Raw genomic sequence first — 15,628 nt, 5'->3', positions numbered from 1 at the left:
GAATGATGAATGACAGTGCAGACTGCTTTGCTACATCTGTGTCTTGCTAGATTTTTCTTCTATCTTTTTGTGACCCACCTCAGAGAGACATAATCATTCTCTACTAATTAAGTCTTCTTTATAGTGACTCTGGGCACTAGCTATTTATGACTTTTATTATCATTAGAAAAAATAAGCAATGAGATTGTAACTGCAGAAATGAGCTGCTTGTGCTATATAAAATAGCTACCTACTGGTAAGCCTTACGATCTGTTGTGGTTTGTAACTTTTTGTGTAAAATCACCACAAAAAAATAATCAACACAGGTATAAACAACATGGTTTAATAAACTTGCTAGGGATTCAAGTTTCCTCTTTTTAATGAGTTAACATTTTATGTAATGTGTTCTTTATGTAATGGGAATTAATTTAAATGAACCCTAACTAAAAAACAATCATCCCAGATATGTGGTAAGCAAAAAAGTACATTAATTTTCATATAATGAATATTTCTGTGAGTGTGTGGACACATACACAGAGTAGAGTCCCATATCCTTGGGGAAACATTTCAACATTTACTATAGATGATCAAAACCTCATATATTAAAGAAACACCTTCTGACCCCCACATATATGTGCTCCATCTCCCTGATGCTGCTCTATAGCTAGGTACTTTGAGGTCTTTCCCACTTCCTCCCCACAAAAAAAAAGAAAGAAAAAAGTTGAAGCAGAAGAGGGGAAGGCCAGAGCTCACCACAGCTGTAGGCAGATTTCTAGCACTTTAGGTCGACTGAAAACATGAAACCTAAGAAAGCTAAGAGGTCCTACTGTTAGACCGATGGACAGACGGACAGAAAGAGATACAAATGATATATATGTGGTCTGCATATTACAATTAAGGTTTATATCATGGTTTACATTGATTTTTAACAATATGAAACTTAGATCAACCTCATTCTTTTTAGAAAATCTATCATTCATATAATAATGTATTTGTATAGTAATACTTCAGCATTTTAAGTATTGTTCATCTACGTTGGTGGATAGAGTTTCCTTGGAATTAAGTTCCCAACACTGATAAAATCACAGGTTTCATCAAATAATTTCCCCACTAACAAAGTTTCATTTTGGTTAATGTCAAAATTAACTTCATTTTGTTAACATTATCCATATAGAAACATTATAATTGATCATTTAAATTATACCATAACTACTGGAAATTATCTGGCCTTGTTCTATATTTGTAAATTGCTATTAAACATCACTTCTCTATCATAATAATGGTTCATATTTTTCATGGCAATATTGAGCATTACTGCGTCATCAAAGAAATCATACCACATATACCAATAGAATGATCAAAGACTGGTCTAGTGTCACTTTAATGATCGAGTTATTTTACTTTTAATTTCTCATTTGCTGAAAATCAGTAATTCCTAAAGGACAAATAAGATGTTTGAATTAAGAAAAGTATTTAATGAACAAGAATAGCTTAATCACTGTAGGAGACAGCATAAGAGTCAGTTTATAGTTTATTATACAATATTTGAAATCAATGATTTTCCTCCGCTTTCTTGTTGAAACTTCAGTTGGGTAAAACATGAGTATAACTGCATTTTCAGTGACAAAAACAGTGTGCTCTCAGTCAAATGATATGAGGAAACCCACCTACAAATTAAAGCTCAAACTCCTTTGCCCAGCATTGATGGCCCTCTAAAATTTGCAATTAAACCACCCATATCATCTTATTTTTACCATTAGATGGCATTGCTAGCCACCAGTCTGGGCCTACTGGAATTGAAAATCGAGCTCTGGGTCTTATGTGCTCCTTTATGAATGAGGGGGAATTTGAGCAAGTATCAAGCTCTCTGGTTCTCAAATAGTAGCAAACTTCTGTCCAACTCAGCCTCTGTTCTCATTATGTCAGTCTAAGGGTCGTCAGAATATATCTTATTCCCCATTTCTATTTCCATTCTTCCTCTGCCACCATCGATCAGTAATTTCTCCTCCCTGGAGGTTTATTCTACCCAAATTGAAAGCCCAACTGAGATCCTGGTAGATTTTATTTACTGACTGACTCCCAGGTTATACTCCAGTCTTCTTCAAGGTATTCATTACTGACCTCATAATCTCTCCTTACCCGAATTCCTGCCCTCAGTAGTAGTAGGGGAATGTTGAGGTCCCTTCAAGTACTCTACCATCTCAATTGCTCAGTCTACTCAACAACTACATCCATTCCCACTTCCCCCAACCCTGTTGCTCAATTTTGTTTTCCCAGTACCATAGTTGTTGCACTTCCATGATAAAGAACTCTGGAGTTCCTTTTCTAAATCATAATTTCCTCCAGTTTATTCCTCCTAAATCTATTCTTCATTCTCATTATGATTGCTAGTCCTTCTATTCCTTCAGTATTTTCATAGATTTCTGGCTTCACTTTCCTTCTTTCTCAATATCAATAATTTAGTTGAATCAGTTCAGCTCCACACTATCCTCTACTCTTAAATCTCTTGTTCCCATTTCCTATCACCTCTCTCCCTGTCATCTACCATCTCTATTCCTACTCACACAGATATGAACAGAGTTGGAGAAAATTACAAAACCATGTTAACTTACCATCTAATCATGGCTGGGCCTTCACTCCATTAAAGCAATTCATTTATTCCTTCTTAAATGATTCTGTATCCCACACTCAGATAGGTTATTCCAAACCTTTTCTTCTCTTTTTAACTATCTTACCCCACTTAATCCCAGCCCCTCACAGTTAAGGAATTTTTCTCATGCTTTTTTTATGAGTCCATTTGCCATGAGCACACCCTTCCCTTCTCAATATCTCATAATTCCTTGAAATTATCTCCCATTCTTCCCTCATTTAATCTAGTCTCTGATAAAGAGGTGCCTCTTCTTATCAAGGCCAACCACTTTCCATGTATCCTTGATTCCATTTCCTTTCATCTTTTCTAGTAAAAGAGCAAACTCTCTAATCTTCAAGTTTTCTTTATCCATTGACCCCTTCATAGCAGCCTAGAAATGTGTCCAAATCTCTCTCAGACTTTAAAAATCCTTGCCATGTTCTATCAGCTCCTTGGACCATTGCTCTGGATTTCTTTCCTATTCTTAGCTCAACTTCTAGAAAAAGCTTTCTACATTCATTGCCTCTACTTTAACTTTCTTTACTCTTTTCAACCATTGGCAATCTAGCTCCTGACTTTATCTTTCAATTAAAACTCTTTTTGCCAATTTACCAATAATTACAAAATCTTTTCTTAGTCCTTGACTTTCTTGACTTTTCTGAAGATTTGACACTGGAGATCACCCCTCCTCCTATTTACTCTCTGTTCTCCTAACATTCCTTTCCTTATTTTTCTCCTATCTATTTGACTGCTCCTTGTCAATATTTGTTGTTAGATCATCATCAGTCTTCCTTAACTGAATATACTCCAGAGTTCTGGCCTGTGATCCCTTCTCTTCTGTTGCTAAATTTTCTATAGCTTTATCAGTCTATAAGAATTTAATTGTTATCTCTATAATGATTTTTATATCTAATTCTAATCTCTCTCCTGATCTCTCATCCCATATCACTAACTGCCTCCTGGAAATTTTATATTAGATGTTCCATAGGCATCTCAGACTCAAGATGAGCAAAATATAGACCTGCTTCTTCACCCTGACACTATGGTTCTTCCAAATGTTCCATTCTTTATTAAGGAAATCACTTTTTCTTCTAGTAACCAAGGCTTACATTTCTAACATATATCATCATCAATTCTTCAGTCTATCTCATCACATGTTTTCAATGAATTGCCAAATCTTATTTCTAACCCAATAATATATCTCCCATTCATCTCTTCTACACTCACAAAGCCATTATACCCACTCTTCTAGACTACTTCAATAACCTCCTAATTGGTCTGCTTCCAGTATCTTCCCCAGTCCAATCCATCCTCCATACATCTGCCAAAGTAATATTACCAAAGCTTCAGACTTGACGTTATCACCCGCCTATTCACTAAACTCTTTATCATTATGTTTAGCCACAATGATACATTCCACTGTTAGGCATTTAAAGTCCTTCACAATTTGGTTCCAGCCCATTTTCCCCAGCATTACCACTCTTTACCCAAACTCTGATCAAAGCAAAATTGCCTTTTTACTTTCATCAGACTCTCATTCCTTATCCTGTGCCTTTGCTCTAGCTTGTCTTCCATGCTTGTAATATACTTCCTCTTCCTCCTGTCTCTTAGAATCCTACCTCTAAGGCTTAGCTTAAGGGCTACTTTTTATAAAAAGCTGCCAGCACTTCCCTTTCAAGTTATCTTGCATCCTTTTTGTACATAGAGGGAACAACATGTACTATATCCATACGTATAATATATCTTGTTCCCCTTAGCTACATTGTCAGCTCCTTGAGGTCAGAGACATTTCATTTTTATTTTCACATCCCCAGTGCCTAACACCGTGTCCTGCTAGGCACTTAATAAATTCTTATTGACTGATGGATTAGTGTTTCCACATTTATATCAGGAAATAAAGGGAAAATATGGAAATAGTATCAGATATTTTTATTCTTGGGCTAACATCACTGCAAATGGTAAATCATTGCACTCATGAAATTAAAGGATGCTTGCTCCTTGGAAGGAAAGCTATGGCAAATCTGAGCAGTATACTAAAAAGGTCGGTATGTGATTGACTGATTGGTAAGTATTTATCTATTTATATGAGGAAATCTAACTCTTCTGCAGTGTGATAGATTTCACCGAGCCCTAGTCATTGGACCTTACATTATAGAGGCAGACTGGTATGTGTTCCTACCTTGTTTTATTATTTTGGCATTTAATCAATAAAATATTTAAATTTTTATCAAAATTTATTATTTATTGTTATTTAATTTTTATTAAAACTTATTGTTATTAAGCAATAAAATAATAGATGGTACTTTATGGCAGCTGTATAGCAGAATTAGTTAGGGAGCTTCTGTTGTGAACAAGGAGACATGGCTTCAAATACTGGCTCTGACACATGTTAGTTTCATGACCTTGGACAAATCACTTAATCACTGAGTGCCCTAGGCATGTCTCTGAGGCTAGTACTTTTATATATATATATTTTTTTTTTTAAATAGAGTAGGAAGTACTGATCTGTTTGGTAGAAGAAAGTTCTTACCAGATTCTCCCTATAGGTCTGGTAATTTGTTAAAAGTGGCATTAATAATAATAATAATAAAATAGCTAGCACTTATATAGTGTTTTAAGATTTATAAAACATTTTACCTCTATGAACTCCTTTGATCCTCACAACCACATTGGAAGACAGATGCTATTATTACCCCCATTTTATGGATGAGGAAATTGAAGCCCAGAGAGGTTAGATAACTTGCAGACGCTACATGCCCAGACCACCTTCAAGATTCAGGTTATCCTCATTCTATGTGTTTATATACCCAAGCACCCAAACCCAGGAGTTCCAATTAGATATGCAGTTCTGTTCTTTATGTCCATCATGATCATTCCTCCTCCAGGACAAGAAATATAGGAAATATAATAATATTTTCCAAATGGTGTTCAATTTGTGCAATCCAGTAGAGCCATCCATTAGATGAAGTATTTGTGAACTCTGAATCCAAATCTTATATCTTGATGTCGTGGCATTAGATGATAATCCCTCCTGTACAGTCTGAAATTCTTACTGATCTTCCTTTCTGTGCCCCTTCCCGAGCAAATTTCCATATATTTCTTTTTTTTCCATATATTTCTAATTCATGGAGGAGAGAAGATTGACTCAAAGACAGATCTCTAGCAAAGAGAGCCTGCTGCCACCATTTTCCTCTGATCTTTTTCACAAAGGTGTAAAGAGTCATTTGCTTAACATTTCCAACAATTAAGATATTGGTCACATCCCCCCCCTTTCCCTCTGGCTCTCTTTAGCTTTTTGACTTTGTAGACCAAATTAAAATTAATATTCAATAACTCAAGTATTATATTTATAAGATTTATTAAAATAAAAAAAATAAAGTGAAACCTGCCTAACTCCACTCTGAGGAAGAAGAGAGAGAGGGAGGAGTCACAGCAAACTTAAATACAATCATGTAAGTGTGTGAATACAGGAAAATGGCAAAGGATTCTAGGTAATACAGAAAGGAATTTTGGGTAATGTAGTTTTTAGGGGTTCAAGAATTTCCAACTATACACCAAACTGGCCCAAGATACAGAGCTGTAGTCATCAGATGGGTCAGAAGTACTTCAGAGAATTTGGAGTGACCTCCACAGCCATCTAGATACACACAGACCCACACATATCAGAAAGCACTTCTTCCTAGATCTTATACAATAGTCACCCATCTTTTGCTTGAAGATCTCCAAAGATGGCTAACCCACCAGCCTCTTTTGGCAGCTCATTACACTTTTGACCAGCTCCAATTGTTAGGAAGCTTTTCCTGACATTGAGCTTGAATTGAACTCCTTTCACCTTCTATTCATCATCCATTAAATCTGTTTACACATATCCTTTTTCCTCTCAGTGCATTTAATGCTCCAGGCACACTAAACTACAATGAATTGTTCTCATCTGCCCATTGTGCCAGGGGGAGTCTTCATCCCCTGACTCACCAACAGGTTAGAAGCCTCTGAGTTACCCTCATTCTAGTTTTTACCCTATGTGTCAGGATGATTTTACTGGGGCATGGCCACTGTGCTTGCTACAGCTCATTTATTAGAGATCGTATAAGAAATAGCCAACGTAAATCATTGTGCTATTATCCATTCCAATGTCCCTGGGCTTAACCATTATGGTTATCTCCCCTATTTTACAGAGAAGGAAGAGAGTTAAGTTTATTTACCAGTAATCAAACAGCTAGCCAATATCAGAGACAGGATTTCAGACCTTCCTGACTGTAATTCAGTTTTCTCTTCACCCACCTATTCTATTTCTTATAAACCTTAAAGCACTATGTAAAAGTGAATTATTGTTACTGAATAACTCTACCTTTCTCTGCCCAAATGAGTTAGCTCCCTCCATTTCTTGGGAGAGAAAAACACAACAAAAATACAAGTAATATTAGGGTCATACATTTCAACCCTGCATATATGCAATGCCCCAGAAAGTTGTATATTGAACATCATTTCAGAGTCAGGTTAGAAGTCTAATATGAGGCACCAGATTCTGAGTAACTAAAACATAGCATATATTCACTGATTTTATATTAGCATCCTAGATGTGATGGCTATTCCAGCTGAGCAATTAACGCCTTCTACTTGTATGTTTCTAATACACAAAATGTTCATAATTGCCCTTCTGCCGAAATCACAGCAGGCCCTTAAAGTACTTCATAAGATATACTTCCTGTCAGCTTAAAAGAAAATCATCACAAAGCAATTTCTCATTGCCTTCCCAAGCTGTCATTTTATTTTAAGAGTGAAGGCCAGAAAATGAACCCCAATTAGAATCAACACTTTGCCATGATATATGATATCCACAGTGTTTTGCCATGCTTCCAGTTCTATTTAATGCACATTGATTAAGCAGCTCCCATGTACGGAGCACCTTCCCACCTTCCCCTATAAGTGCTGGGGATATGATTAGGAAGGAGGCCACAGTCTTTGACTTCTTTCCCTTACTGCCTCCTAGGGAGACAGGACATACTACAGTGGCTATAAAATAAAAATGTTATATGATAAATGCATCAGAGAGGCAGCAAATGAAATTTAATGATGAGGTCTGATAGGCTTAATGAAAGATGTGGCACTTGAATTTAAAGGATGAGTAGGAAGACAAAAGACAGAGAGAAAGGGAGAGCATACCAAAGGTATAGCATGTTCTGGGGACTACTATCTAATTTGACAAGAAGGTAGAATGTGTAGGAAGAAACAACATTACAAAATTCTGGAAAGGTTTAGTTTCTCCTTTTCTCCAGTTTGGGGCTTGAATATTAGGGAAAAAAGGTATTTGAATTTTACTTGATAAAGTGAAAAAAGAACCACTTTTTTTCCTTGAGAAGAGACACTATATGACTATAAACTACTTGTATGGTAAAAAAAAAAATTATGATTCACTGACTATCAAATACAGTTTTAAGGATCCTTAGATTGGTATAGATTCATCTGGAGAACTTTTAAGAAAGAAGCAACTCTCTTTTCCATAGAACCAGGTTTTAGAAATATAAGATTTTAATGGTTTTCTTTAACTTTTCTATCAGAAATATGAATAAAACAGTATAGGTTTTCTCTGAAATCCAGTTCCACTATTGCATCCACCCATAAACTTGGACCACACTCATTTTATCTCATCCTTTTTCTTTTTTTTCTTAAATTACATACCTACTACCATTGCCACATAAAGCCATCTTTCCCACTTGGAAGATAATTTAATAGGATCCCATTTCCTGGCAAGCATGACTCAAGATTGAGGAAAACTGGAATATATTTATTCAATGAAAATCAGATTAGATAGTATTGCAGTGTTCTTTTCAGTACCTCACATTGAGGGGGAAAACGAGGACTATTGCCAAGATCAGAAGAAAGTACCATCATGACTATGTATATAGAACATTCAATAAAAGTTCAATATAATAATATCATCACAACTCCAAACACTAGAATTTTTACTCTGTAAACAAATCCAAAACCCTAATATAGTTTCCCAAAATCAACAGAGAAAAAATTAGTGAGATGATTTTTCTTTTAAAAAGAAAGTAATATGCAAAGAAGTAATTTGCAAAATGGTATCTGTAGAAGAAAATCTTGATTCAGGCCAGGTTAGTGATATTCTGATACTGGAATAAAATGAAGTACTCTTGTCATTCAACCCGGATAACAAAGAGATTCCCTTAGCCAAACCATAAAAAGGATGCATTACAAAGAAAGATATAGCATTTAGGATAACTCTCTGGAAATCCATCTGGTCACCAAGGCAAGCTGTGGTGACTGGTACCAACATTAAGGCTGAAGGAACCAGGATCCATGTGGTGCTCCTAGGTGAAAAGGAGACCACATCAGTAGAGTCGAGGTGGCTTTCTTGATCATATCTGAGGGAGATCTTCTTTAGCTTTTAGGAAAAGAAATGACCTAACCCCCTGGGTGTTTGAGGGGGATAATTTAGGAAGAAAAAGATGGAACTCAGACCTATCATAGCACTGTTGTAGTACATTGTACCTTATCATAGAATGCCAGTGATGGAAGTGACCTTAGAGAGATATACTAGTTTGGGCTTCAACTTCTTGTTTCCCTTCTTGGCAGGAATTAAAATACCCTCTTGAGGAAGGATGAAGGGAAAAGAGGAGAGAACATGTCTGTCCTGCCTCTCTTCAACTTTCCTTGGAGAAAGAGAGTATTAGACTAGAACTATATCTCAAGAAGTAATGAAGAGACTGAATATATATATATATATATATATATATATATATATATATATATATATATATATATTCTCTTAATTGGGAGGAAGCACGACTCCAAGCTTTACGTCCAAAACTTGATTTCTTCCCCAACAAATATCAGTTCCAGAATGAACACATATAACAATTACAAAAAAAAAAACAACCCTATATATAATATTTGGTAGTAAAATAGAAATCAGAGAAAGTATATGTAGGAGAATATATACTAGATTGAAAGAGCTCTTCCATTGGGAGTGAGTCAACTTAATCAAAAGAGAGATCTAGATCTCTTACCCAAGGGGAAAAATCTCCTAGGTCTCTAGTGCAGCAAGCTGAGAATAGAGACATGAGAGAGAACACAAGCTCCTCTCATATCTTCCCAGAGATATTTTCTGTAGCAGTCCACCTCTAGCTATGGGCAAGGGGAACAGTTGGTATGTACAGATTGCCTTAGCAGAGAGCATGCTCAGTCTTGGGCATGCTCAGTATTGCACTCGGCTGGGGAAGCCTCTGACCCTTGACCCCAGCTTCCCCCAGGTTAGGTGGAAACACAGGTTTCTTTGTGCTCACCTGGTTAAGAGAAACCACACCTATACCTTGTCATTAACCAATGAGAATCATCCCTATGTACTGTGTATATTTGCATATCAAAGACTATTTAGCCCAGCAAGCTCCACCTCTCTCTCTCTCTCTCTTTCAGGCTAGCTGATGGCTGTCCTGGTAGGAGCTTGGCCTCTGGCCAAGCTCCATCTTTAATCTTTCTCTGTCATCTCTCTGACCTGTGTGGTATTAAATGTGGATCTCTGGACTGGTAAAAGCCTTTGGAAGGGTCCTTTGATCAGAGCTTAGCTGTGGCTCATGGAAAATTAATAAAGACTCATTCCTGCCACCTCATATCTCTAATTTGATTCCGTCATCCCCCTCGTGGTATCTAAAACTTCTATCCTGTCTCTATCTTCCTACCTTAAAGCTTCTCTCCCCTCTGAGGAAGCTTTTTTTTCCTAAACAGTCTAAAGTGGAATTGCTTTTTTTTGCAATTTTCCTTCTTGAATCTGCCCAAAGTGACTAGAAACTTGAAAAAACCCAAAGACCGTCTCAAGAAGTAATGAAGAGACTGAAGCTCTTTTGTTCCCAGCAACTCTTCCTCACCCCTCATTCAGGGCAGGGCATTCATCTCTGCAATAAGGAAAAAAATCCTATACCAATGGTCTTTGGAACTGAGTTTGCAATTTCTAATGAAGAGAAATCCCTTGGATTGTCCAGTGTCATAAATTCTCATTTCTACTTCAGTGCTCTTACCATTATATACTACTGACACAACCACAGCATATTAAGGCTAGAAAGGACCTTTTAAATCATATAATCCAACCACTTAAATTAAGAGGCTAATGCCTAGAGCAAAAGAAGTGACCTACCCAGAGTCCCAGCTAATAACTAGCAGACCCAAGACTTCTGACTCCAAATATGTTCTTTCCATTTCAGTGGTACCTTTGAAGTAATTTATGCAGGTTACAAATGATTCAAAATAATTTCATTGGTATAGTGTTTTTTTCTCGTATAGAATAGTATAAAGAAAGCATTTTATGCCACACAAGCCTCAGCATAATATGAGAAAACCTTTGGCATTGAATCCATGGTCCTGTTATAGATGAGCTAAGTCCACAGTCTCCTCAAAGGATTATTCCAAATTGGCCCAGTGTTTTGAGGAATATTCAGTGACCGTGAGAGGGAACCAAAGTCATATTCAATCTGCTTCATAAAGTCACCATTATTCAATGAGGGATTCTTTTTTTCCAGATATCAGGTAAACTGGCTGATCACTGATATTTTTTGGATTTTGAAAGACTGTGATTCCAAAATTACATAGAATAATTGGCATAAAGAATAATATGAAAGAGAAGTATGACCAACCAGACTGACTGTCCATTAATAAACCAAGAGCAAAGGATAGATAGCCACCATGCTTTATTGGTATCCATGAGATGTCAGGAGAGCTAGGGAAAGACCCATAACAAGTGGGAAAGTAGCATCTGGAGAATTTACAGGAGAACCTCGATGAGTTGAGGCAATGAAAATATGTGGATTGGTTATTTGTACCAGTAGACTTAGCATCCATATCAATAAGATCAAGATAAACTGGCTTATTGAAAGAAAATTTGTTGATTTGCTACAATTCAATATTGGTCCATTCCCAAAGTTATGAGAAATTTATGTTATGAGCCACATTCAACATGAGTTATCAATACATCTATTCTATATCAAATTCCATAGATATTTATTATAGCCATGTAATTCATTTTAGGAGAACCTGTCTCAAGCATGAGGGAAAGACTTTCTTGGCTAATGGAATCTGTTTCTGAACTGGATTTAACTATTCTGTTATGCTCTTATATATAAAATGGAGAAAGAAATAATTAGTATATTATTATATGATACCTGTGAACACTAAATTCTGAACTTGAGTAATTAGAATATTTGAGCCCTCTGAGAGGGCTTTTAGCTTTAGCTTTTAGAGGGCTTTTTGCCCTTTGGATCATGAGAGAGCAGGAGGCCTGTCTCATAGGCAAGGATCTGCTGTCAGTTGGCTAGTGACAGTTTGGGCTGCTATAGAAAACTGATTGAAGGAGTGAGTGAGTGGTAGCTGTCTATTATTTTAGGGAGTTAGGTAATTAGTGAATCATTTATAAATTGTGTAGGTTAGATAGACCCATGTTTGCCAGGCAAGAAGAAGCTGTCCTCAGAAGACAGAGGTAGTTATTAGGAATTTTAGGTAGTATTAGAAATTTTAGTTATATTTATAGGGTATAAGATTAGTAATCCTGCTTTCTTCTTTTCTATCTTTCCCTCCTTTACTATATTCTTTTACTATTTCTATTTCAATTAAACTAAATTGTTAATTGTTAAAAGCTGCTAGAAGTTTTCTTTTCTCTGGCTTAAAGGGATAATATTAATTTACAGCTCTACTAGATTCTCACTAAAACTTAAATTATTAAAGGCTGCTCTCTTACTTTGATAAAACCCCTATTTTAGTCTTTACAATGGCGACAAGAGATGACATATCAGTCTCCAGATATAATAATGAATATCACTTAGGTGGCAAAAGATAACTAGATATGGGTATAAGGTGGCTGCAACTTAAAATTGATAAGGAATTTCAAAGAACAAGAGTTATAGATGTCATCAAGGTAACAGTAGAAAGCAAAGGTAGGCAGGTCTCATGGGGAGGGCAAGGGATTACACGTGGATAATCAAAAAGTTCCATCCTTGTGATGTATGAAGAAACAAAGAAGCCTTCCAGCATGTTCCAAGAATATCCTGTGATGAATTTATAGGCCCAGACTTCTACAAATTGGACATGCATGGATAAGGTCCAAATGGCATCATTGAAGGGAACTCCCAAATCACAAGATCACACAAGATTGAGAACATGCGTCTGTAAAAGCAGTGTTATAAAATGGAAATAAAAAGATGACGTGATCTCTAAGGGGGGAAAAGAGCTTGAGGACCAACACTTTTGTCTTCTGAGATTGGTGCTTCTGGTGCAGTTAAAATTGGATCATGATTTCAGTGCAATTTTGGGAGGTATATTGGGATAGTACATACTAGACAACTGGGTTCCAGATCTATGCCTTAAATTTATGAGCTCTGTGACCATTTAAAAGTCATTTAACCCCTCTGAGCCTCAGTTTCCTCATATGTAAAATGGGAATGAGAATGATCATCACCTACCTCATAAGGTTTTTATTGTGTAGATTCAGTGAAATAATTCACATAAAACATTTTGCAAATTTTAAAGTGCTATAGAAATGATGATTGTTATTATAAAAATAATCCCTTGAAAATATAATGATTACTTTCCAGGGGCATCTTTAGGTAATGGTTTTCTGTCCATTTAAAAAAGCATACAAACTTATCAAAAATCCCCAAATATTAATAATTCTAATGGAATACTTTCACTTAAAATAGTAATTATTTGACTGTAATAGAAAATCTGTTTCTCTTTATACACCTACTTAATTCATATTTAGGGCAAAGCAAAACTAGCATTTCTTAAAAATAAGTATGCAAATGCTATTTGCATAAGCGCTTTATAAATTATAAAACCTTCACTAGACTAATGTGACCATCTAATTATACCAGAAGTTTGTTCCTAAGACAAGTAGATCTCTTTTCCATCATGAGGGAAGATAACTCTAGGCCTTCACTTGACACAAAAATTTGCAGCAAAGGCTGAATTAGACAGTCTCACGCCTTTGGCATGTGAGAACCAGAGCTGCTTCAAGGCAGGAGCTGTTTTTGCCTTTTGTTACATCCCCAGGAATTAGTACTATGTCTGGCATGTAGTAGGTGCTTAATAAATGCTTATTGTTTTGACTTCAATGAAAGGTAGGTAGCATAAAAGCCATGAGGACCAAAAAGAAAAAGCCTTTAACCTAAACTTGTTATTATTCAATTTTGTGTGTGTATCCAAATTTTCTTGGCAAAGAATACTGGAATAGTTTGCCATTCCTTCTCTAATTCATTTTAAAGATGAGGAAACCGAGGCAAACAGGGTTAAGCAACTTGCCCGTGGTCACACAACTAGTAAGTGTCTGAGGGCACATTTGAATTCTGGTTTTCCTGGTCTTTATGACTCCAGTCCCAGCGCTCTATCCATTGTGCCATCTAGCTGCCGAAGCTTGTTTTTAGCAACCTCATTTCTCATTGGGGCAATGCTTTAAGTAAGTCATTACTTTGACATCTGAGCCTAAGCTACTTAACTGCCCACTGCCTGGTAATGTTTCTAAGCTCTATACCCGAGACATTTAAAGGTCTCTCGGAACACTGAATGAAAGCTTCATCCTAATCCTGTTGGGAACAAGCAAGATAACATCATAGAAGAAGCACGAGCTATATTTTGTTAAAACAAATTACTTTATCAAGGGACTGTAGTGAGCTCAGAGCATGGATACTCCTTCCTTAAAGGAGTTTTTCTTTTAAGGGAAAAGAGACAATTGCAAATCACACTTTCCTCTTGCCTCAAAGAGAAGTAAAAAGTCAGAATGGAATATTTAGATTCTGTAAGCAGAATAGGTCATCATGAGCAAACCTATGAGTCTTTTAATATACTATTGGCAAGAATATCAAGATTATTGACCAAAAATACTGTGGCTCTCTAGGTGAGGATGATGGATGAACAAGGTGCCAGATTTTTCCCATCGATTGTACTCATCCTTTTAGAAACAAGAGACTGATTCCATCTGGAAGGTAGTTAAAGGACACCAGATGGAGTTATACCACGTGGCAGTGAATAGTTCCTTTTTAATATCAACTAGCAATTGTGGTCTTTCCAAAAATAATGTTCCTGGTGAGCAATGTAGGGTTGCTATCCTTGTCTTATCTAAATCAAGAATTCTAGTTGCTGTGGATTTTCCATATTGGGAAGAAAGCACCTTTTAAGTTCTCAGTTAATGTGGTAGTACCTAAAAAGAAAAAAAAGAAAAAAAAAGACAGAAGAAAGAACAGCTAGCATAATTTCTACACCTGGAAAGGTTCTGGGGCAAATTCATTAAAAATCCATTTGTAAGCACCCTGAGGATAATGAGGTGTTAAATAGCAGCCAACAAGGATTTGTCCAAAGGAAATCATGCCAAGCACACCTTAATTCCTTTCTTTAATAAAAGTAATGACCTTGCATGGTAGTGAAAAGCTGTAGGGATGGTATATAAAGCATTAATGAAACATATTCACTCAGATTCTGAGCATATTGAAATTCACCCATTGACCTCTTCAACCTTCTTTAAATAATCATCTATCTAATCCCAGGATGTATTTCTGCCTTTACAGAGTCAATAAAATGCAAGTTCAACAAAAAACTTATTAACCACTAACTATATTCAAAATTCTGTCTGAATCACTGTGAAATATACAGAGATCAATATACCAATCTACCCGGAGATTACTGTCTACTTGGGCACATAGGAAATGCAAGTACATAAGATAAAGTACAGAAAAAAATGCTCTCTGTGTCATAGCTTCCTACTCTACCCTCTCTTCCATCAATCATCCCCATAACTTCAGTGTCCACAATGGTAAATCTTCAGACATCTTGTCCTCATGATTTCTCACCTTCCCTTCCTTCTGTCTCTACATCAGCCACTCACCAGTGAAGTCCCTAAAGACACCCCCTTCCAATTCTGGGCGTTGGTCTCCCCACAGAGGGCTACTCCATTCTCGTGCCACTCTGTGGGTACATGTCCCCTGAAACTATATCTCACGAGATCCTGCCAATATTTTTACCTCT

The sequence above is a fragment of the Monodelphis domestica genome, chromosome 1 (assembly GCF_027887165.1).
Source record: "Monodelphis domestica isolate mMonDom1 chromosome 1, mMonDom1.pri, whole genome shotgun sequence".
NCBI lineage: Eukaryota > Metazoa > Chordata > Mammalia > Didelphimorphia > Didelphidae > Monodelphis > Monodelphis domestica.
Note: the sequence above shows the minus strand (reverse complement) of the source record.